General features: G+C 44.2%; 1 protein-coding gene across 2 annotated transcripts in view; it reads left to right on the top strand.

Annotated features, from left to right (window-relative positions):
- Positions 1-555: 555 nt before the first annotated feature.
- LOC136876207 (uncharacterized) overlaps positions 556-21,371 on the top strand; it is a 265,691-nt gene continuing 244,875 nt past the window's right edge. Inside the window, exon 1 of one of the 2 annotated variants that reach the window (XM_067149961.2) lies at positions 556-690. The gene's annotated coding sequence lies outside the window, so the exon portion shown is untranslated. The remainder of the gene's footprint in view (positions 691-21,371) is intronic. The other variant, XM_067149962.2, reaches the window with a different exon arrangement.

Below are 21,371 nucleotides of genomic sequence, written 5' to 3'. Positions count from 1 at the left end.
GGAAGGGAAGATTGAAAGGGATAGGTAGGGAAGATGAAAATAAGTGACCGTGACCTTAAGTTAGGTACCATCCCGCCATTTGCCTGGAGGAGAAGTGGGGAAATCACGGAGAACCACTTCGAAGGTGGCTGAGGTGGGAATCGAACCCCCTCTACACAGTTGACCTCCCCAGGCCGAGTGGACCCCGTTTCAGTCTTTGTACCACGTTTCAAATTTCGTGGCAGAGTAGGGAATCGAACCCGGGCCTCCAGGGCTGGCAGCTAATCACACTAACCACTGCACCGTAGAGGCGGACAACACCAGTTTCATGTGCGGAAATACAAAAAGCAGCAAGTGCGATGTCCGAGTGAGGAAGAGGGGCTGTCGACCTGTCATAATACAGTACCTGCGGGCAGGCACACGCACAGTTCACAACAATAGTAGAGATGGGAATCACTATGGGAAGTGAGGGTGTTTTTGACAGCTTCTCCCTCCCCTACCTTCCCCTCCCCTCTAGCGGTACCCTCCCTCCTCTCCCCTACCTGGCCAGCCGGCGGTCTAGCCTGGTTCAGTCTCCGACTAACAGTGAGTGGCGAAGGTTGTGGAGACGTGTGTTTCACGGTACATTGACGTGAGTACAACAGCTTTGTGTGTGTCTGTGTATGTGTTTGTGGATATTGGAACAGTTCAACAACTCAGCCTGGAGCACAGGTAAGAGTCGCATTTTCTCCTACAGACCGTACTTCCGCTCACCAGGAGATTCTTATGAGACGATGAAACTTATTTTATTTACGTCAGTAATACGTGTAAGCCTGTTGACAGTTCTGTCATTCTCCGAAAACAGTGGCTCTAGGAGAGTATGGATATGGTACATAAAAGTATTCGCACTATACTGACATCAATTATGGTTGTATTTTAATCATTGTAAGCGGAGGTTCGGGAGGTTAACTTCCCGACTAAATAATAATATCTGGATACCCAGTCGTAGTAGTAGGAGGTTTAACTCGTTAAAAACTAGAAGAACGCGGCAATTTATTTATTTATTTATTTATTTATTTATTTATTTAGCTACTGGTTTAACGTCGCAATAACACTTCGAAGGTTTTCGGCGACAGAAGGGACTGAAGAAATGCGCTAGGGAAATAATAATACTAAAACGCAGGCAACGTTGATCATATCCACGGAACCTCCAGTTTTGCAAGGCATCCGTAACACACGGCCTTGGTCTTAATTAAGGTACAGCCACGGCATTTGCTGGTGTAACAATGGGAAACCACGGAAAACCATCTTCAGGGCTGCAGAGTGTGGGATTCGAATCCGCCATCCCCACGAATGCTAGCTCAACAGCTGCGCAACCCTAACTGCATGACAACTTGCTCGGTCATAAATGTTATTTTTATATTATTCGTATGTATACTGTATACCCTGTGCTGTGTGTGTTTTTTGTTTACGTTTGGTTGCTGTTGTAATTGGTGTTTTGACAAAAGCGATCACAGTTCAGAACCCTGCCAATGCCTGTCAAGTTTTAGAAATGATAAGTCACATCCTAATGGTTCGGATTCCATATAAAGCTCGAGGTCCTGTAGCTGCGATCACGCTGTCAAAAAAAAACTGCAAGTTTGCTTTTGATTAGTGTTTTGAGGGTAAATACTATTTATTCATCCTACCTAACATTAATCAGAGGAGAAAATGAAGACGGTTCGACCAATGGAAGAATGAAGAAATGGGTACAAAAAAGGAAAGAGTCAAGTCGAGAGACTTCCAAAATCTTACTAGGTTACATACTTCATTATACTGTAGACGGTTATGAATTTCAGTGTTCAGTCTGCAGTTTTCTGTGAATTTACTTTCCGCCACCACAATCCTCTATTATTAACTAGTGCTATTGCCTCGTTTATTTCCTATAACCTTTATCTTTAAATCGTTAGCAACTGCGTTTTTACTTTTGCAAGTTGCTTTACGTCGCACCAACACAGATAGGTCTTATGGCGACGATGGGACAGGAAAGGGCTAGGAGTGGGAAGGAAGCGGCCGTGGCCCCAGCATTTGCCTGGTGTGAAAATGGGAAACCACGGAAAACCATCTTCAGGGCTGCCGACAGTGGGCAACTGAGTCTAACCACTGCCGTCTTAGTCTCCCTCTGCTTCTCTTACCCTCCAGAACAGGGTCCATTATCGTCCTAGGTAACCTATCCTCTTCCATTCGCCTTACATGACTCCACCACAGAGGCCGGTTTATGCGTACAGCTTCATCCATAGAGTTCATTCCTAACTTATCCTTTATCTCCACATTTCGAGTGCTCTCCTGTTTGCACCAGCAATCATTCTCGCTACTTTCATGTCAGTATTCTAACTTATGAATAAGACATCCTGAGTCCACCCAGCTGTCACTCCCGTAAAACAAAGTCGGGGGGGGGGGGCGGGGGAAGGAAGAAAATAACAAAAGTGGTCAAGATAAGTCAGATAGGAAAGATGAAAATTAGGAAACTGGTAGAAGTGCAGACAAAGTCAGATTCGGATAGAGACCTCGCGAATGCCACTCCACGCTTCCAAGTTGAAAGCCTGTGGATATGTATGATCTCGAACAGTTCCACTTTCACCTATCATAAATAGTCTAGGCATAATCACACGGAAGAAACGCACTAGGGAGATAATAATACTAAAAGGCAGGCAACCTTGATCATACCCACGGGACGTCCAGCTTTACGTGGCATCTGAAACGCATGCCCACTAATTTTCATTTCAGAAACCTGAGGATTTCGAACCACGCCCTCCATGGTGAGAAGTCATTTACTATGCCACTTGGCTATCACGCCCTCCTAGAGGAGTGTTAATAATAATGGTATTTATTTTACGCCCCACTAGCTACTTTTACGGTTTTCGGAGACCCTATGGTGCCAGAATTTCGTCCCGCAGGAGTTCTTTAATCTACCGACACGAGGCTGACGTATTTGAACACCTTCAAACATCACCGGACTGATCCGGGATCGAACCCGCCAACTTGAGGCTAGCGCTCTACTGTCAGCTGCTCAGCCCGGCCTAGGGTATTGAGGCGCGAGATAGTTTCCTTCTTGTATTCCTCACCAAGCCAGGAAGTAATATTGCACATCAGTCTGCCAACCCTACTGAAATGCATTTATCAGTTTCTACCTACAAGCGACAGCCCGCCGCCATTGAACGTAGGAGCAGCTACTTAGGGAATACTGCTAAAAACACTCACGTCACTCATACCTCTCCTACTTTCATATATAGTTATTAATTTATTATTGATAAATCAATCTGATATAGGCCGATAAAATAACGAACTTTTTCTAACCCATATATAAAGTAATAGGTATCATAATTTCCTCCACCTACGATCCTGACCTTCATAAGCCCTTGATTAACGACATATTTTACACTTAATTACTTCTGTGAAACAGACGATCTTCTCTCTAAAGGCGATAAAAAGAGAGATTTTACTAGCATTTAAAACGTTTATGTGTGGTGTATAAGTTAATTGCGTGCGTGAAGTTCACGGAAATCACGGCATTTGTGATGCATGGCGCCAAAATCGCGAAAAGTGCCTTAGTCTGTGAAATATGCCACAATTTCTGTAGTGAGAGGAATGAATGCATACAAATACTCCAGTAAGATAGACAGCAGCAAATGCCGAGGTTTGAGACTGAACTCCTAAATTTCAACTTTCAACACTTCTCATGGTTCATTACTGAAAGCTCCCTGTATAATGGGAGTAAATTTAAGGAGATGTACAGAATGCGGTGGATCGCTGAGTGTTACAGATCTACTGAGTCTGCTGTTCAAATGCCTTTTACGAGGTTGAAGATTGAATTTCAAGTATGGAAGGTCAAGGAAATGATGTAAACCAACTTCAAATTTACCGCTACACTTTACATGCAGTATATCAGCGATTGCCTCAGTATTAATACCTTCCTATCTGGAGGAAAGAATGCTTCGTTGCCCTGTAATCATCATTTACTAAAGGGTTCGTCATTCTTCTTCTTTTTCTACAACTTTTCCCACACCTGTGGGTTCGCGGGTGCGAACTGTGTCGCAAAAGTGGATATGGTCCTGTCTTACGGCCGGATGTCCTTCCTGACGCCAACGCTACATAGAGGGATGTAATCACTAGTGCGTGTTTCTGTGTGTCAAGGTAACTAGAATATAGTGTAGTGTGTTTTGTGAACATGAAGAGGAAAGTGATGAGACAAACACAAACACCCAGTCCCCGAGCCAGAAGAATTAATCAGAGGCGATTAAAATCCCCGACCCGACCGGAAATCGAACCCGGGACCCTCTGAACCGAAGGCCTCAACGCTGGCCATTCAGCCAAGGAGTCGGACTAAAGGGTTCGTCATTACAGCCAGTGTATTACTTGCTCGCCGCTGTTTTGAACTCATCTTGTGAATGCCATCATCTTCCTCATCTACTGCGTATCATAGAGTTGCTATTTATTTACTAACTTTATGATCCGTATAGCCTGTTTCCTTCGCGCCCGTTGTCCCCCACCATGATGTTAAAAGTAGCCTCGGGCTTACGCGGCAGCGCGCTGGCTTCTCACCGCTGGGTTCCGTGGTTCAAAACCCGTCACTCTATGTGAGATTTGTGCTGGACAAAGCGGAGGCGGGACAGGTAGTTTCTCCTGGTACTCTGGTTTTCCCCGACATCTTTCATTGCAGCAACACTCTCCAGTATAATTTCGGCTCATTTGTCAGTCATTAATCACTACCCCAGAGGAATACGACAGGCTTCGGCAGCCGGCACAATTCCTGTCCTTACCGCTAGATGGGGCTTCCATTCATTATATTCGTGACCCAGTCGAATGACTGGAAATAGGCTGTGGATTTTTATTTTCTTGATATTAAGAATAAAATTGTTTTACCGTATCGTGTGGCCTCCACATTGCTATGAACGGTCTTGATTATCCTCTCTTTGTTATCTGCAATTTTGTTTTTCTTTCTGCCCAGCTTGAACGGGTTTTGTGTGGAGAGAGATGCTCCGTAAGTAGTAACGATTTAAAGCTGTACTCCGCTTCCCAAGTTTCTCACTGACTGACTTATCCTGCTGCCCGAGTGAGTATCAATGGTCGGCGAGTTTTGCGCTCTAATGAAGTGGTACGCTCGTCTCCTGCATACCACATCTCTCCTTGGACTATAGATCAAAAGGTCATTTATTTTCACTTCGTTCACCTCCGTGGTGTGCGGATTAACATAGCAGTTTCCAGCCCGGACCAATTCCCGCTACCGCCACGGAATATTGATACTGCTTTGAAGGACTGCAGCAGGCTACAGACACCCGTGAGTAACGTGTGAGAGGAGAAACTCGTTCGGATACCACTCTCCACCATCCGACATAGGGTTTTCATGGCTTATTATTTATTCTTTTCGTTAAGGTTGATTTGTGTGGGGCCTGATGGGTATCGTCACTGGACTCTCACAGAGGTAGCCTCAGTTCGAATGCCGATCAGTGCGTATAGAATTTTTGAAATAAGTCACGTCCTTGTGATCTGAATTCCACGTAAACTTGAGGTCCCATGGCTATGGTCACGATATCAACAGTTACGTAGAAGCACAAGCTTGTTTTCCTTGGTTCATAATGTGGCCATCACAGCCACAATAGTTTTCTTACCACTTCAGTTCCATGCGAATGCGAAGATGTTGACTACCCGGTTCTTTTAAACTAACTTTGTGAGTCACGTGAAAGCGAAGCGTTGCCAGAGCTGTCAGTGAAAGCAGTCTATCAATTTCTTGCTTCACTGTGCCCTCCCTTGCTCTTCTGTTCACTCCCCCTGTGGGTGGGGGCGGTAGAATAACACCCACGGCAAACCCTGCCTGTCGTAAGAGGCGACTAAAAGGGCCCCAGGGCCTCTGAACTTTGGAGCGTGGGTTGGCGACCACGGGGCCCTTAGCTGAGTCCTGGCATTGATTCCACTTACTTGTGCCGGGCTCCTCACTTTCATCTATCCTATCCGACCTATCTTGGTCAACTCTTGTTCTTTTCCGACCCCGACAGTATTACGTATGGAGGCCTAGGGAGTCTTTCATTTTCACGCCCTTCGTGGCCCCTGTCTTCCTTTGGTCGATACCTTCATTTTTCAAAGTGTCTCAGATCCCTTCCATTTTTTGTCTCTGATTAGCGTTATATAGAGGATGGTTGCCCAGTTGTATTTCAAACAATAATCACCACCACCATCTTCTGTTCACAAATTTTTAGCCGGCACCATTACACGCATTCCTCCGTCCATCTGCCTGAACCACGAAGTTAGGTTAATTGTACGACAAGACCTCTTTCTCCCCTTTACTAGCCTCAATTTAGTAAACGTACTCAAACCAGTAGAGACTGCCTATCCGAGACGGTGAAAGCAAGCTCGGTTCACCTAATGGTACGTGGGCTCGATTCCTCGTCAGGAAGTAGAAATATTTAGAAACTAGACGCCAAGAGAAAGGCCCTGAGGTTCACTCAGCCTACACTACAAATGGGTACCAGGTTCATTCAGAGGATCAAACATGCTGAAAATACGAATATTGAAAGCCCTCCTCGAAGATACGAATATTGAAAGGCTTTCACGAAGGACCTTCACAGGCTGTACGGAGGTGGCTTTGCTTTGGCTTTACTCAAACTAAAAGTGCTATTTGTTTTACGTCCCACTATACTTACTTGATGGTTTTCGGAGACTCCAATATGCTGGAATTTTGCCCCCAAAGTATTTCTCTAAAATCTACAGACACGAGGCTGTCGTAGTTGAGCACCGCCAAATAGGACGGGACTGAGTCGGGATCGAACCCGCCAATTTGGTCCCAGAAGACTTGCTCTCTGCCGTCTGATCTACTCAACCCAGCAAGCCAGTACAAACACCTCTTTACGCAGGTCTTGAGACAAAGCTTCTTCACACGAAGTTCAGGGGCCTTTCATCAAGATGTCTCAAGACCTAACATGAGATGAAAACATCACGTGCATAATTAAATTAGGGAGTGTTTTTTTTAAAGTGAACTGGCGATTATCAATTTCTTCACAGCCTGTCCCCGCCACAAAATCGGAAATAGTGCCCCAAATTACATACTAAACCTATATTCATATTTATTTATTTATTTATTTATTTACACTGACTGACAGAGCAAATGCAACACCAAGAAGGAGTGGTCAGAACTTTATGCCAATTGCAGGGTAGACTGACGTCACTGAGGTATGCTCGTGATGTGAAATGCGCCACTGTGCTGCGCACGTAGCGAACGATAAATGGGACACGGCGTTGGCGAATGGCCCACTTCGTACCGTGATTTCTCAGCCGACAGTCATTGTAGAACGTGTTGTCGTGTGCCACAGGACTCGTGTATAGCTAAGAATGCCAGGCCGCCGTCAACGGAGGCATTTCCAGCAGACAGACGACTTTACGAGGGGTATGGTGATCGGGCTGAGAAGGGCAGGTTGGTCGCTTCGTCAAATCGCAGCCGATACCCATAGGGATGTGTCCACGGTGCAGCGCCTGTGGCAAAGATGGTTGGCGCAGGGACATGTGGCACGTGCGAGGGGTCCAGGCGCAGCCCGAGTGACGTCAGCACGCGAGGATCGGCGCATCCGCCGCCAAGCGGTGGCAGCCCCGCACGCCACGTCAACCGCCATTCTTCAGCATGTGCAAGACACCCTGGCTGTTCCAATATCGATCAGAACAATTTCCCGTCGATTGGTTGAAGGAGGCCTGCACTCCCGGCGTCCGCTCAGAAGACTACCATTGACTCCACAGCATAGACGTGCACGCCTGGCATGGTGCCGGGCTAGAGCGACTTGGATGAGGGAATGGCGGAACGTCGTGTTCTCCGATGAGTCACGCTTCTGTTCTGTCAGTGATAGTCACCGCAGACGAGTGTGGCGTCGGCGTGGAGAAAGGTCAAATCCGGCAGTAACTGTGGAGCGCCCTACCGCTAGACAACGCGGCATCATGGTTTGGGGCGCTATTGCGTATGATTCCACGTCACCTCTAGTGCGTATTCAAGGCACGTTAAATGCCCACCGCTACGTGCAGCATGTGCTGCGGCCGGTGGCACTCCCATACCTTCAGGGGCTGCCCAATGCTCTGTTTCAGCAGGATAATGCCCGCCCACACACTGCTCGCATCTCCCAACAGGCTCTACGAGGTGTACAGATGCTTCCGTGGCCAGCGTACTCTCCGGATCTCTCACCAATCGAACACGTGTGGGATCTCATTGGACGCCGTTTGCAAACTCTGCCCCAGCCTCGTACGGACGACCAACTGTGGCAAATGGTTGACAGAGAATGGAGAACCATCCCTCAGGACACCATCCGCACTCTTATTGACTCTGTACCTCGACGTGTTTCTGCGTGCATCGCCGCTCGCGGTGGTCCTACATCCTACTGAGTCGATGCCGTGCGCATTGTGTAACCTGCATATCGGTTTGAAATAAACATCAATTATTCGTCCGTGCCGTCTCTGTTTTTTCCCCAACTTTCATCCCTTTCGAACCACTCCTTCTTGGTGTTGCATTTGCTCTGTCAGTCAGTGTATTTATTTATTTATTTATTTATTTATTTATTTATTTATTTATTTATTTATTTATTTATTTATTTATTTATTTATTTAAACATTTTGCCCTCCAGGGTTGATTTTTCCCTCGAACTCAGCGAGGGATCCCATCTGTAGCGCATCAAGGGCAGTGTTCTGGAGTGTGAGATATTTGGTCGGGATACAACTGGGTGGAGGACCAGTACCTCTTCCAGGCTGCCTTACCTGCTACGCTGAACAGGGGCCATGTGAGGAACGGGTAGATGGGGATAGGCAAGGAAGAGGGAAGGAAGCGGCCGTGGCCTTGAGTTATGTACCATCCTGGCACTTGCCAAGAGAAGAACCGGGAAACCACGGAAAACCACTTCGAAGATGGATGAGGTGGAAATCAAGCCCCCTATTCTCAGTTGACCTACCGAGACTGAGTGGACCCCGTTCCAGTCCCCGTACCATTACTGAATCGAATTCGGGCCTCCGGGGGTGGCACCTAATCACATCAATCACTACACCACAGAGGCGGACATATAATACCGTGACATAGATTTGCTATTGTGTAACATATTCGAAGTTTTCTGCTAAAGGACGATTACAACTATTGCTCTTGTGTTCTCTTACGAAATATTTTGCCATAAACCTTGTCGCTCGAAAGCTACGTGATTTATTTCACGAAACTGTTTACGTCCTTGTTTAAAACATATCTTCGTATGACGATGTGCTCTTGTTTGTTACAGTAACTCTGATGAATGTTTACCAGTATTGTTACGGGAAAATATCCGACTCCTTGACTGAATCGTCAGCATATGGTTCAGTCTTGGAGTCTAGGTGTTTGTATTTGTTTGAATATGCTCCTTTACATTTATACACGACGCAAGACATCACACCATAACTACAGTACAATCACCACATAAACACATAGTAGGTCAGTCAGTACATCCCTCCACACGCCAGCCGCGGAGTCTAGGGTTAGAACTCAGAAGGTGAAGCATTATTTGATCCTGTAATGATTAAGAGGAGGGTTCTGCAAGACAGTATTATTGGAACTTCGTTTTCTTATTATATAAAGGATATGAGTAAATAACTGGAGTCACAGATAAGAATTTTTTTGTAGACGATAATATACTGTATGTAGCAAATAAGTTACAGGATTGTGAGCAACTACGATAAGACCTCGGCAATATTGAGATGGCCAGTGGACGGTGGTATGATGGCAAACGGAATGAAAAGTCAGGGTGTAAGTTTTACCAAGAGGAAAAGTCCTCTCGGTTTTAATTACTGTATTTATGGGGTGATAGTACGTCATGGGGGTCACTAAGTACGTTGCTGTTAATATAAGGAAATATTTTCATTGGAGTAATCACACTAACGAGTTTCTAAATAAAGCTTACAGATCTCTTCATATGGTTATGATAGTATTTAGGGGTTGTAGTAACTATGTAAAGGAGAGTACGTACAAGTCTCTGGTGAGACTCCAGTATGATTCCTGTGTATTGGAGCCACATCAGGATTACTTGATACAAGAACTGGACAAGATCTAAAGGAAGGAAAGCAACACTTTGTTCGGGGTGATTGCTGACAATAGTGTTACGAAAATATTACACACTCGGGGCTGGAGAGCCTTGTGATTCAGGAGAAGAGCTGCTCGACTAAGCGGTATGTTCCGAGCTGTCACTGGAGAGATGGAATGGAATGAGATTAGTAGACGCATACGCTTGAGTGGAGCTTTTAAAGGTAGGGAAGGTCGTAATAAGATACAGTTGGCATTCAAGAGGACAAATCCAGGTAAATATTATTTTTCTAGGAAGAGGAATTCGGGATTGAATATTCGATGAAGTTCTTTGAAATCATTTAAAAAAAGACTATGTAAACAATTGATAGGCCATCTGCCACTTGGGGGACAGCCCTAAATGCAGGTAGTCTGTTTCTTATCTGGGCGTTCCGGGTTTGATTCCCGGTCAGGTCAGGCATTATTACGCGGATTATGGAGGCTGGTTCTAGATCCATTCAGCCTACCTGAGGACAGTTGAGGAGCTCTTTGACGGTCCTAGAGGATTCATCGCACTGACCACGCGCCACCTCGTAATCTGCAGGTACAGTATTTTAGCTGAGCAGCGGTCACTTGGCAGGCTAAGGCCCGTCAGGGTTGTACGGCCATACGGGTTTGTTTGCTTGTTCGATTTGTTTTATCCCTCCAAATGGGGCATGCGTCAGAAAGAGTATCCGGTCATAAAACTGTGCAAAGTCCGAATGTAAGATGTTTAAGTCTCATCCGCAATCCCATTAGTGTGTGGAAGAGCGTCCGATGTGTGTGTGAGAGAGAGAGAGGGAGAATGTTTAAGAGAAACGATCACTTTGAACATTGCGTTCAAGGTAGGTTACATTTAATATTTATTTGCAAAGGTCATTTCTCGGTGTATAGAAATATGTATAACATATCCAAAGTAATGTAAATTATTGCTCTCTATGGCCAAGGATCCTTCTGTAACTATTTACGAATATTGCATGAAACTTACTATACAAACAGTGCAGTGTTGCGCTTCTCTTATCTCTAGCAGAGGAAAGAAAATGTCAGTGCCCAGAAAACCACCTTGCTACCCTTTCAGCCTCTTATACTGTACTGTAACTTCAGCGTAAACTCACTTTTTTTTTTGTCAGCAATGTTGGCTTCTACTTACCCTATACCGACAATTTCCTCTCGACTTCCCTGCACTTAATCTTCAGAATAAAAGAAAACCCATAGCACAACAGCCCTGAAGGGCCATAGCCCTCCAAGCGACCGCTGTTCAGCACAAAAGCCTGCAGATTATAAGGTGTCATGTGGTCATCACGGCGAATCCTCTCGGCCGTTATTCTTGGCTTTCTGGTCCGGTTAATCTTCAGAATGTCAAATACAATCTAATCGTATTTCGAAAAAAAAATGTTAGTTCTGTTGCCTGACACAGAGTCGGGGATGAGGTGAGATGAATTTAAGGCATGTTTTTACGGTCAGATGCACTTCCTACCACTAACGTCATTTGAGGAGCTAATGATGAAATGGATGATTGTGAATTAAATTGGGTAAGCAGGTGGAGGGAATCGGCTCTGACCTTTGAAAAGGAACTGTTTCGGCATTTGCCTGGAAGTGAAAATGGGGAACCACAGAAAACCATTCTCGGGACAGCCGACGGTGGGGTCCAAACCCACTCGTCTACGAATTGCAGAGCTTGGCATGAACACGCGCGGATGCCGCCCAATCATATAATATTTTCTTAATACTGCTCTCTTTTTACAAGGCATAGAACGTCTGTGAGACCCTGGCAAGTAGTCAATGATGGATTTAGAAATCATTTGACCAAATTTCTTCGTGGAAGTGTCTCACAAAACAGCGACCATGAGCCACCTAAAAGCTAACACACAATGAAACCAAATGCGTATCATGGCCTAATTCTAGTGTGCTTATTTAAAATAGAGAGAACAGGTTTGAATGTGATACCTAAACATGTTGATCGCCCTGTTAACTTATACGCTGCATCATAGCAGAAGGTAACGTTGGAGAGATCTAGTATGTATGAGTTTGTTTATGTCGTCAGCCTCGTGTCGGTAGATTTATTGGCACGTAAAAGAACTCCCGCGGGACTAAATTCCGGCACCTCGGCGTCTCCGAAAACCGTAAGAGTAGTTAGTGGGACGCAAAACAAATAACATTATTATTATTGTTTATGTCGTAAAGGACGATCACCACTTTACCTGTCCGGCTCCATGGCTGAATGGTTAGCGTGCTGGCCTTTGGTCACAGGGGTCCCGGGTTCGATTCCCGGCAGGGTCGGGAATTTTAACCTTAATTGGTTAATTTCGCTGGCACGGGGGCTGGGTGTATGTGTCGTCTTCATCATCATTTCATCCTCATCACGATGCGCAGGTCGCCTACGGGGGTCAACTCAAAAGACCTGCACCTGGCGAGCCGAACTTGTCCTCGGACACTCCCGGCACTAAAAGCCATACGCCATTTCATTTTACCACTTTACCTGCCATCTTTCTTATGAAATTACTCTTGATGTAGTGGTAAATTAACAAATGAGTTGAGTAGCTCAGGCGGCAGATTGCTGGCCCTCTGAGTCAATTTGGCGTGTTCGATCCCGGCTAAGTCCGGTGGTATTTGGAGGTGCTCAGATGCGCCAGCTTCGTGTCGATGGGTTTACTAGCACGTAAAAGATCTCGTACGGAACAAAATTCCGACACCTCGGCGTCTCCGAAAACCGTAAAATGAGTTAGTAGGACGTAACACCAACAAAATGTATGATTATTATAGGTGAATTAATGCCTTCGAAAGCAAAAACCATCTGCTAAGCAGTAAGTACCAAACATACAAACAAGGGAGGCATTTATGAAGAGCTTTGTGTGGAGTGTACTTACATTTGGATGTGAAAGTTCGATACTAGGAAATCGCAAAATACAGAGGTTGGAAGCAAGGGAGATGTTTATTTTGATGTGGAGAAGAATGATCCGAACAAGCTAAACCAGGGCCATCCAGCTATTGCGCTCCGAGAGCGCGCCCGCGCTCGGGGAGCACTGGGCAGTCAGACTAGCGCTCCTTCCCCTACCACCACTACAGTGTGGCAGCGAGGAGACCTGAGACGATGTTCGGACCGCACTGACTAGATACGTACGTACAGTCGTGCGTCCGTCGGCTTTTGTGAGTTTGTTGACATCATATTGTTAAGGCTGTTTTGCCATAACCAATATACCGCATATACAAATCGAAAGGTACTCCGATGTATGGAATATGCAGGAAACGAAATCAAGTGTTAAGTAGGGAATGCAGTAATGCGATTTATTCAAAACTGAAATTTGAACATATCTGAGAGGAAAATTAAAAATTTTACCAATATTATACCAATATTCTTAAACAATTACGCGAGTTTCTATCGCTCATCGTTGCACGATGTTTACTTTTGGTAAGCTTAAGAACTGAAAAGAAACGCTCACAAATGTACGTTGAGCCGAACATTGACAGAACTTTACATGCATTTTTATATAAACACTATAAAATTCTTCCAAACTTCGTGACATTAGAAAGCGGTCTTTAAGACGAACATTGCACTGCAGTTCAAGCTACTCTAATTGAAATAGCTGTGGAGCACTGTCTGCACTAAGAGAAAATGTTCGAACAATTACATCTAACACCGCTTGTGGTTCTGATAATTCTGAAAATCTCTTTTCAAATTCTTCTTGTAATTGGCGAATTGCCTGCAAGTACTCATCAAAGTCGACACCTTATTTCACTGCTTCAAGCAATGGAAAATGTCCTGTGTTCCTTGCACGTAACTGGTTTTCCCACAAAATCAATTTTCTTTTGAACGCTTAAATTTCTTCCACCAAATCGCAGATATTGTGCTTTTCGCCCTGAAGCCAAGTTTTTTCTTTTTGCTATTGGCTTTACGTCGCACAGACACAGGTAGGTCTTATGGCGACGATGGGACAAGAAAGGCCCAGGAATGGGAAGGGAGCGGCCGTGGCATTAATTAAGGTACTAATTAAGGTTCAGCCACAGCATTTGCCCGGTGTGAAAATGGGAAACCACGGAAAACCATCTTCAGGGCTGCCAACAGTGGGGTTCGAACCCACTATCTCCCGAATGCCAGCTCACAGTTGCGCGCCCCTAACTGCACGGCCAACTCGCCCGGTACTCTTTGAATTGACGGTGCGTGAGTTCATAGGATCGAAGAAAATTTACCACTCGCACAACTGTTCCGATTACGTCTTTAAGCTTGGCGACTTTTGCACAGATTGCCTCCTGGTGTATCAAGCACTGGATCGCCGCCATTAGGGTAGTACCGCTCTCAGTCATTTTTAATTTTACATAGCTGAGGGACCCCGTTCGTAGACTACGTAATGCAGATGCTCAATCCGTCGTTACACTCGTGAACCGCTCCCATTTTAATCCCATTGACTCAAAAACAGCCCCCCCCCCCCCACTGCTGTGAAAATATCGAAACCGGTAGTGGTGTCTTCGAGAGCTACCAAGTCTAGGAAATCCTCGGTGAGCCGAATATCGTCATCCACCCTCGAATGAAAATAACGAGCTGAGCTGTGTCCGCAATGTCGGTTGATTCATCGAGGGCGATGGAAAAGGATACAAAATTTGCTGCCTTCTCCATTAATTGTTGTTCCATATCAACGGCCATATTGTCTATTCTGCGAGCCACAGTGTGAGGAGAAAGAGATATTTTGTGAAATTTCTCAAATAGCTCCATAGGACAAATACATGCCGCCACGTCCATTAGGCACTCCTTGATTACATTCCCTTCCGCGAAGGGTTTCCCAGCTTTGGCAATTTGCGACGAGCATTTGTAGCTTGTTCGTAAAGTGGGTCCACCAACCTTACTCTCCTCAATCTCCTGTCAGACAAAAATACGGTAAGTCACAACGTTTGTGTTCTTCAGATAATTCAATCATTTATTCATTCCCGTTTATAAACAAGCATTTAAAAATTAAAACAACAATACAGAACAGTGCTGCTTGAAATTTTCTTTCATTCCTTCCAATTTCGATTGGCGACTGGCGTCTGTCAAATCACCGTAATCATCCCTGTGGTTGGCACGGTAGTGGTGTTACAAATTGTGTTTTTTTTTTACACATAAAATCTCAGTGGCACACTAAAAAATCGGCTGCTCTCTTCGGCCCGGCGGGCAGACCGCTCGCTCAGCCAGCCAAGCTCCTCCCTCCACTACCGAAACTACCTTCCCTCAAAGCGCTCGGAGCACTGGTTTGGAGCGCGGCCAGAGCGCTAGCGCTCGGGGAGCGCTGTTTGGTTGGCCCTGAGCTAAACACAGAAGAAAAGTATATCCCAACTTCTCCAAGAAATAGGTGAAAAGAAGGAAGCTTATTAAAGAGATTGGAAAGAGGAAGGCAAAAATCGTCTGTCATATCATAATCTTAGACACGATAACTTCCTTTGCAACATCTTCGAATAAAAAGTTGTTGGCAAGAGGGTAAGAGGACGACCTAGAGATTCCCATTTCAAAATCGGAATAATCGGAGTAATCTAAGACTTATTTAGAGCTAAAATGAGCTGCTCAAGACCAGAACTATGTGGTTGCATTGACCAGGCTTATCCGTTACAGCATGAAAGAATTAATAGTAGTAAACTAAACTATGCCCGCCCCGTGGTGTAGGGGTAGCGTGCCTGCCTCGTAACCGGAGGCTGCGGGTTCGATTCCTGGCGAGGTCAGGGATTTTTACCTGGATCTGAGGGCTGGTACGGGGCCTTCAATGCCAAGTTTGGAATAGAAGTCAAGAGTAGGTGGATCGTTTCAAAACTAGGATGTTTATTCTTCTAGTATAGTAAGTAAAATGGAATCAAGGTTCTGCATAGTTCGTAGTCTTTATAAAAAGGAAGTGAGTTCGCAAGACGAACACAGCTCTGTTTTCAGAGGGAATTCGCGCTAAAAACGCGGTGAACGCAGGATATCTTATTCATAAAGATGCAGCACATTGTAAAGTACTGATTATTCGGTGATAGGATCATGTGAGGTGAATGGATGATAAAAATAATAATAGTAATGGATGGCTGTGATCATGTAACACTACAAGCTTTGAATATTAAAGGAGGGTAAGAGAAGCAGAGGTTCGTTTTTAATTTTTTTCGGTGTGAGAGGTGTAGAAGAGACCACAGTGTCAGTTCCAAATAGAGGGTGGTGAAGGCGCTTAGTTCTTTCAGAGGCTTGTATACTCACCGCTGACAAGCGTAGTAGTGTACAATGAATTGTATCTTCTTATTTGATTTGTACTAATATAAAAGTGTTTCCATCCTTGCTCTCTCCATGTCGTGTGGAATTTGTCTACTCTAACTGCGAAATAAATTAGATCAGCACTTTGTTTCATGGTAGGCCTATATGCTGTAAGCATTTCCGTTCAAAATTGCAACGCTTGCTATTTTAAAAATAAACATCGACACAAGTGTTGCGTTGTCTGTGGCTGATCGTAAGTGAGGTTTCCAATAACTACAGTAAATTAAAAAACACGAACATTTCTCGCAGACGATATTAAACACAGTTATTAATGGAAAATCATCATTATTTAATTAGATATTAACGGATATTTTTTAAAATATTTATTTTTTACTATTTTACGTCGCACCGACACAGATAGGTCTTATGGCGACGATGGGATAAGAAAGGGTTAGGAGTGGGAAGGAAACGGCCGTGGCCTTTACTAAGATACAGCGCCAGAATTTGCCTGGTGTGAAAATGGGAAACCACAGAAAACCCTCTTCAGGGCTGACGACAGTAAGGTTCGAGCCCACTATCTCTCGAATGCAAGTTCACAGCTATGTGACGCTAATCGCACAGCCAGTTGCTCGGTGTAAAAGCTTTTCAAATGAATACAAGGAAATAAATTATTCCTATTTTATTGTCAATCCATCAGTACAGAGGCAGGTCAGATCCTCACAAGGCACTTCTGTAGGTCGTGCGTTTATAGGGAAGTATCATAACACCAAGGTGCAGTAGTGACGATTGGCAATGGGGATGATTTACAGACAACAAAACTGAAAAAAATAAATAAATAAATAAATAAATAAGAAATCGACAAAATGGCAAGTGTTTCATGCTCTCTGAGTGAATTTCGACAGAGAAGTAAAGGTTTACCAAATTAACTGCGGCAATAAATGCTTTTTTGAGGTTTTGATTCAATAAAACTTGCACCAAAGGAAAAAAATACACACGTATTACAATTAAACAGAATTACGGCGTGATTATACATTAAATAAGCCACGTAGTATTGAACTACACACTAAGAAAGTAACAAACACTAGATAGAACTGCACATACACATTGACTGAGTGAGATTGCCACACTGACGAATGCGCGCGGCAAGCGGGTGAATCATGCCTCATTGCTCGTGACCTTGGCAAAAATATACCCCTGGTTCCCTTCCTCACAGCACATCGTCGTTGCCGGGACAAAACCTCCTATGTGTAATATTTTAGCTTAGAACTTTGACCGGTAAGGTTCTGTCATCTAAGGGGCAATATTGCGTGAACGTGGTCAAGGCATTCTCGCTCTTCATAATGTATGTGCTGCGGGTCAGTATACCTCCAAAAATATTATCACATAGGAGATTTTGCCCCGGCAACGACGACATGTTAGAAGTCCTATTACTATATGATGGTACAAACCTCCGCGAAGCCCCGAGCTTGGAGGGGAAAGCACGGAACGAAAGGCAGTGGAGGGGCTAACTACTGCTGAGCTATTCGGAGTGAAATGAAGCCTTGTCACACTAACGTAGTCGCCAGGATGGGAACACTTCGGTAGCAACTATCGAAGTGAATGTTCCTCCCCTTTCAGCACATGGACTTGTCGGCATACAAAGCTCAGTTAGTGCGTAATTAAGGTTTTGTGGCATCCAATCGCGCTTCTACACGCTGTCGCGCGACTCTCCACTACCTGCTGTGGCGCTGTACGAATCTGTTTGCTGCGTCGCATAGTAATTTGTGCTCTCCCTGTGGGTGGGGAACGCAGATGAAGAATACACCCACGGTATCCTCTGCCTGTCGTAAGAGGCAACCAAGGGATGATGGAATTAGATCCATTAGACTACTTGTGACTAGTACCATAACGCGAGGAACACCATGGGTCGACTTTACTTGCGATTAGTACTACCACCTGAGGAACACCATGGGGCTGTGAATAGTATTCATCGTGGGTGGATCACTATGGGTTTACAGTGCCCGTGATTAGTACCACTATATGCGGAAAACCATGGGTTTACGTTGCCTGTACCACTATGTGGGGAACACCGGGGTTCTGGGCAGCTCCTGTGCTTAGTATCACTATGTGAGGAAGACCATGGGTCTGCGCTACCTATGAGTCGTGCCATTATGTGAGGAACACCATAGGTCTGCGTTACCTGTGAGTAGTACATTACCTTTGATTAGTACCAATATGTGAGGAACACTATGGTTCTACTTTACCAGCGATTAGTACCATTATGAGGGGTTGGTGACCTGGATTTTGGACCACTTTAGACAACAAGCATCATCATCAATATTTTGTGCGTATTCCGTCAAGTATTTTTTCTTGAATATTTGAAGAAATTAAAGGAAAGGAAAGAATTAGGTGATAAGACAAGGTGTTTTGTATAAATAGTCTTTTTATAATTCCTAGTTTTAGGTGGCTAAAATGGAATAACAATCCCCACCCCCACCCCACTAATTGACGCTACTACCAAAGTGTTTTAGTTAACAATTGCTATCCTCACTGACACAGGAAGTGTTATCGCACCACATTGATCCTGTGAGTAATACCTTTCCCAGCATCCGGAGGCACTGACCGTGCTTCAGACGCTGTAAGTCAGGGCCATCAAGCTTTAGAGGCTTCTGGATTATCGTTTCAGACCGACTGGTCATGGTAGTTCGCTAGATCGCCTTCTAGGCCCAAGATTACACGATCGTAGGGTTGGCATTTAAAAGTTCTTGCAGCTTGTCCAATAAGAGAAGTTTTCTGATATTTGAGCGCTGCGATCGCTCAGTGACCTGTTATTTACCGGCGCATTTCCACGTAATTCAGTTGCTTAGAAGTACCTAGGCTAATGTCTGTGACTATTTACAGCCGCCATTCAAGCATAGGCCTACATGTATTATAGCGTGTCATTTCAATGCATGTACGTATTGCCTCGTTATAATGGCTTTGTTGAGTGCCTGTTTTCTTTATGCGTTATGGCAGATGGATTTTTTCAGCTAATATTACGCGCCGTCCTATATTTGTATTTTATGGCAATGTCACTACAGTGTGCATAATAATAGTTAAGAATGCATGCTGTCGGTTGATCGAGTATGCAGATTTCGTAGCTTAGGGAAGCGAAAAAAGAGTTTCGTTACGAACACAGACGCAGAAATGCCATTTGGAGATTCAAGGACAAATAAGCTGACGGATATCTCACGGCCGCATCTATCAGAACCCTTCTCTTATTGGACAAGCTTTAAATCTAAGACACGTATGTTGTTGTATGTTGGGTATTCAGCCCGAAGACTGGTTTGATCCTCCACAGCTCTGCCAACATGCGTCCGTAAATTTACAGACCAATTAAAGAATACCCTTTGAGGGAAAAATTCCAATATTCTGCCGTCTTTTTAAACTGACACCAATTGAAAGAACATTGACAAATTATTATTATTATTATTATTATTATTATTATTATTATTATTATTATTATTATTATTATTATTATTATTATTATTATTATATAATGAGATTGAGGCATCGGAAAAGGCTAAATTTTACTCTTAAGATTCCACTGCAGAAATACTATTTCTTGCAAGGTTTGATAACATTACCTTCAATCTTTATCACCGAGCGGAGTGGTCGCATGTATCAACGCTCTGTAGCTATGGAGCCAAAATCTGCATTCGGGAGAAGCGTGGGTTCGAACCCCACCATGGTTTTCTATGGTTTCCCATTCTCTCTTCCAAACGCCGGAACAGTTCTTATTCATAGGCCAGAGCCAATTATTCCTTTCACTTCCTCATCCCATTAAATTCACCATCATTCATCTCATCTTCATTAGTTCTTCAATTGAAGTTGGTGTCAGGAAGGGAAACCGGCCGTAAAACATGCCGTTTCAATTCATCTCACCTCATCTCCAACACCGTGTCAAGAAACGGAAGTAGACAGATAGAGACCTGCGATCTTTATCGATTCACGAATTTCGCGAACACCGTGTCTCTCAAAAAACGCTCGGTAACTTCATTCCTGGACTACAACAGCTCCCAGTAAGTAACTGAGTTTTCTTTTTTTCACTTTATATAATCACTTAATGATGATTTTTTATTCAAGTATCGCTTTCGCTGCAACATGTAGTGATCTATAACCAGCAGTTTATTTTCCTTGAAAAGATAATCTTTAATCTGGGGAGTAGTTGCGAAAATCAAACTACCACTTCCTCACCCCTGTCCAGAAACGTAGGCTACAGGTTCGGGAATTTAAAATGAAATGTTTAAATCCCTCACTTCTGCTGGGTGAAGGAGTGAACTGTGTATCAAGTTTAACTGTTCTGGTATTGCAACCATTTTGACGCGGTGTAGCGGTTACGTCCGATCACCTGATGTCACGTGACGTCTACCCTGCCTCTCACAACACTGCTCCGAACAATGGGCATTGTAACCAAATTAGTGAACGTAGAAAACATTCAAGCTCTTTAAGCCTCTTCAGTCGTGAAATTACCAGCGTTTCGACCCAGTGTGGCAGTGGGCTCATCAGTTGGATTGTTACCCCTTGTTACCCCTTGATGGTCACCCATCCAAATACTGACCACACCCATAGTTGCTTAACTGCGGTGATCGAAAAGACGTGTCCTCATCTCGAGGTAGTGCAGCTCTTTTCAGACACACTCCCAACGGAGATGAGCTGGATGTACCATTTCGACCGGGGTGAATGTACGTTTGTTAGAAATGTTATTAACTGAGTCACAACAAAAGCGGAAGATTTAAACCCTTGATGTTAAACTGTTACACTTTTTCAAAATAGTGCCCATTAATGTACACCGTAGGTATTTACTGAACTTAACGCGTGTTCCGTCCACTAAAAACCTAAATAATAGGCAAAAGGTTAGTCCTATCGCGAAATAAAGCCCGGCTAAAATTAAATATTTTTAAAACTTTAATGTTTCTTCAGGAAATACCATTCTTACGTGTTAAAAGCACGTATTGCAGAGCTACAATCATAAGCCAGTCACATTGCCAACTATCGCTACGTCAACGAGGAGTACGTTCTGCTAGATACTAATTAAAACTAATTAAAACTTAAGAGTTGAAGCTTCCAAGGTCTGTTAAACTACTATTAGGTTCTTCGTCCGGCTTGGCCTTCGTTGTTTGATGCATCTCATTTACAGCAATTACCTTG

The sequence above is a fragment of the Anabrus simplex genome, chromosome 6 (assembly GCF_040414725.1).
Source record: "Anabrus simplex isolate iqAnaSimp1 chromosome 6, ASM4041472v1, whole genome shotgun sequence".
Taxonomy (NCBI): Eukaryota; Metazoa; Arthropoda; class Insecta; order Orthoptera; family Tettigoniidae; genus Anabrus; species Anabrus simplex.
This window is presented reverse-complemented; position numbering and strand designations above follow the sequence as displayed.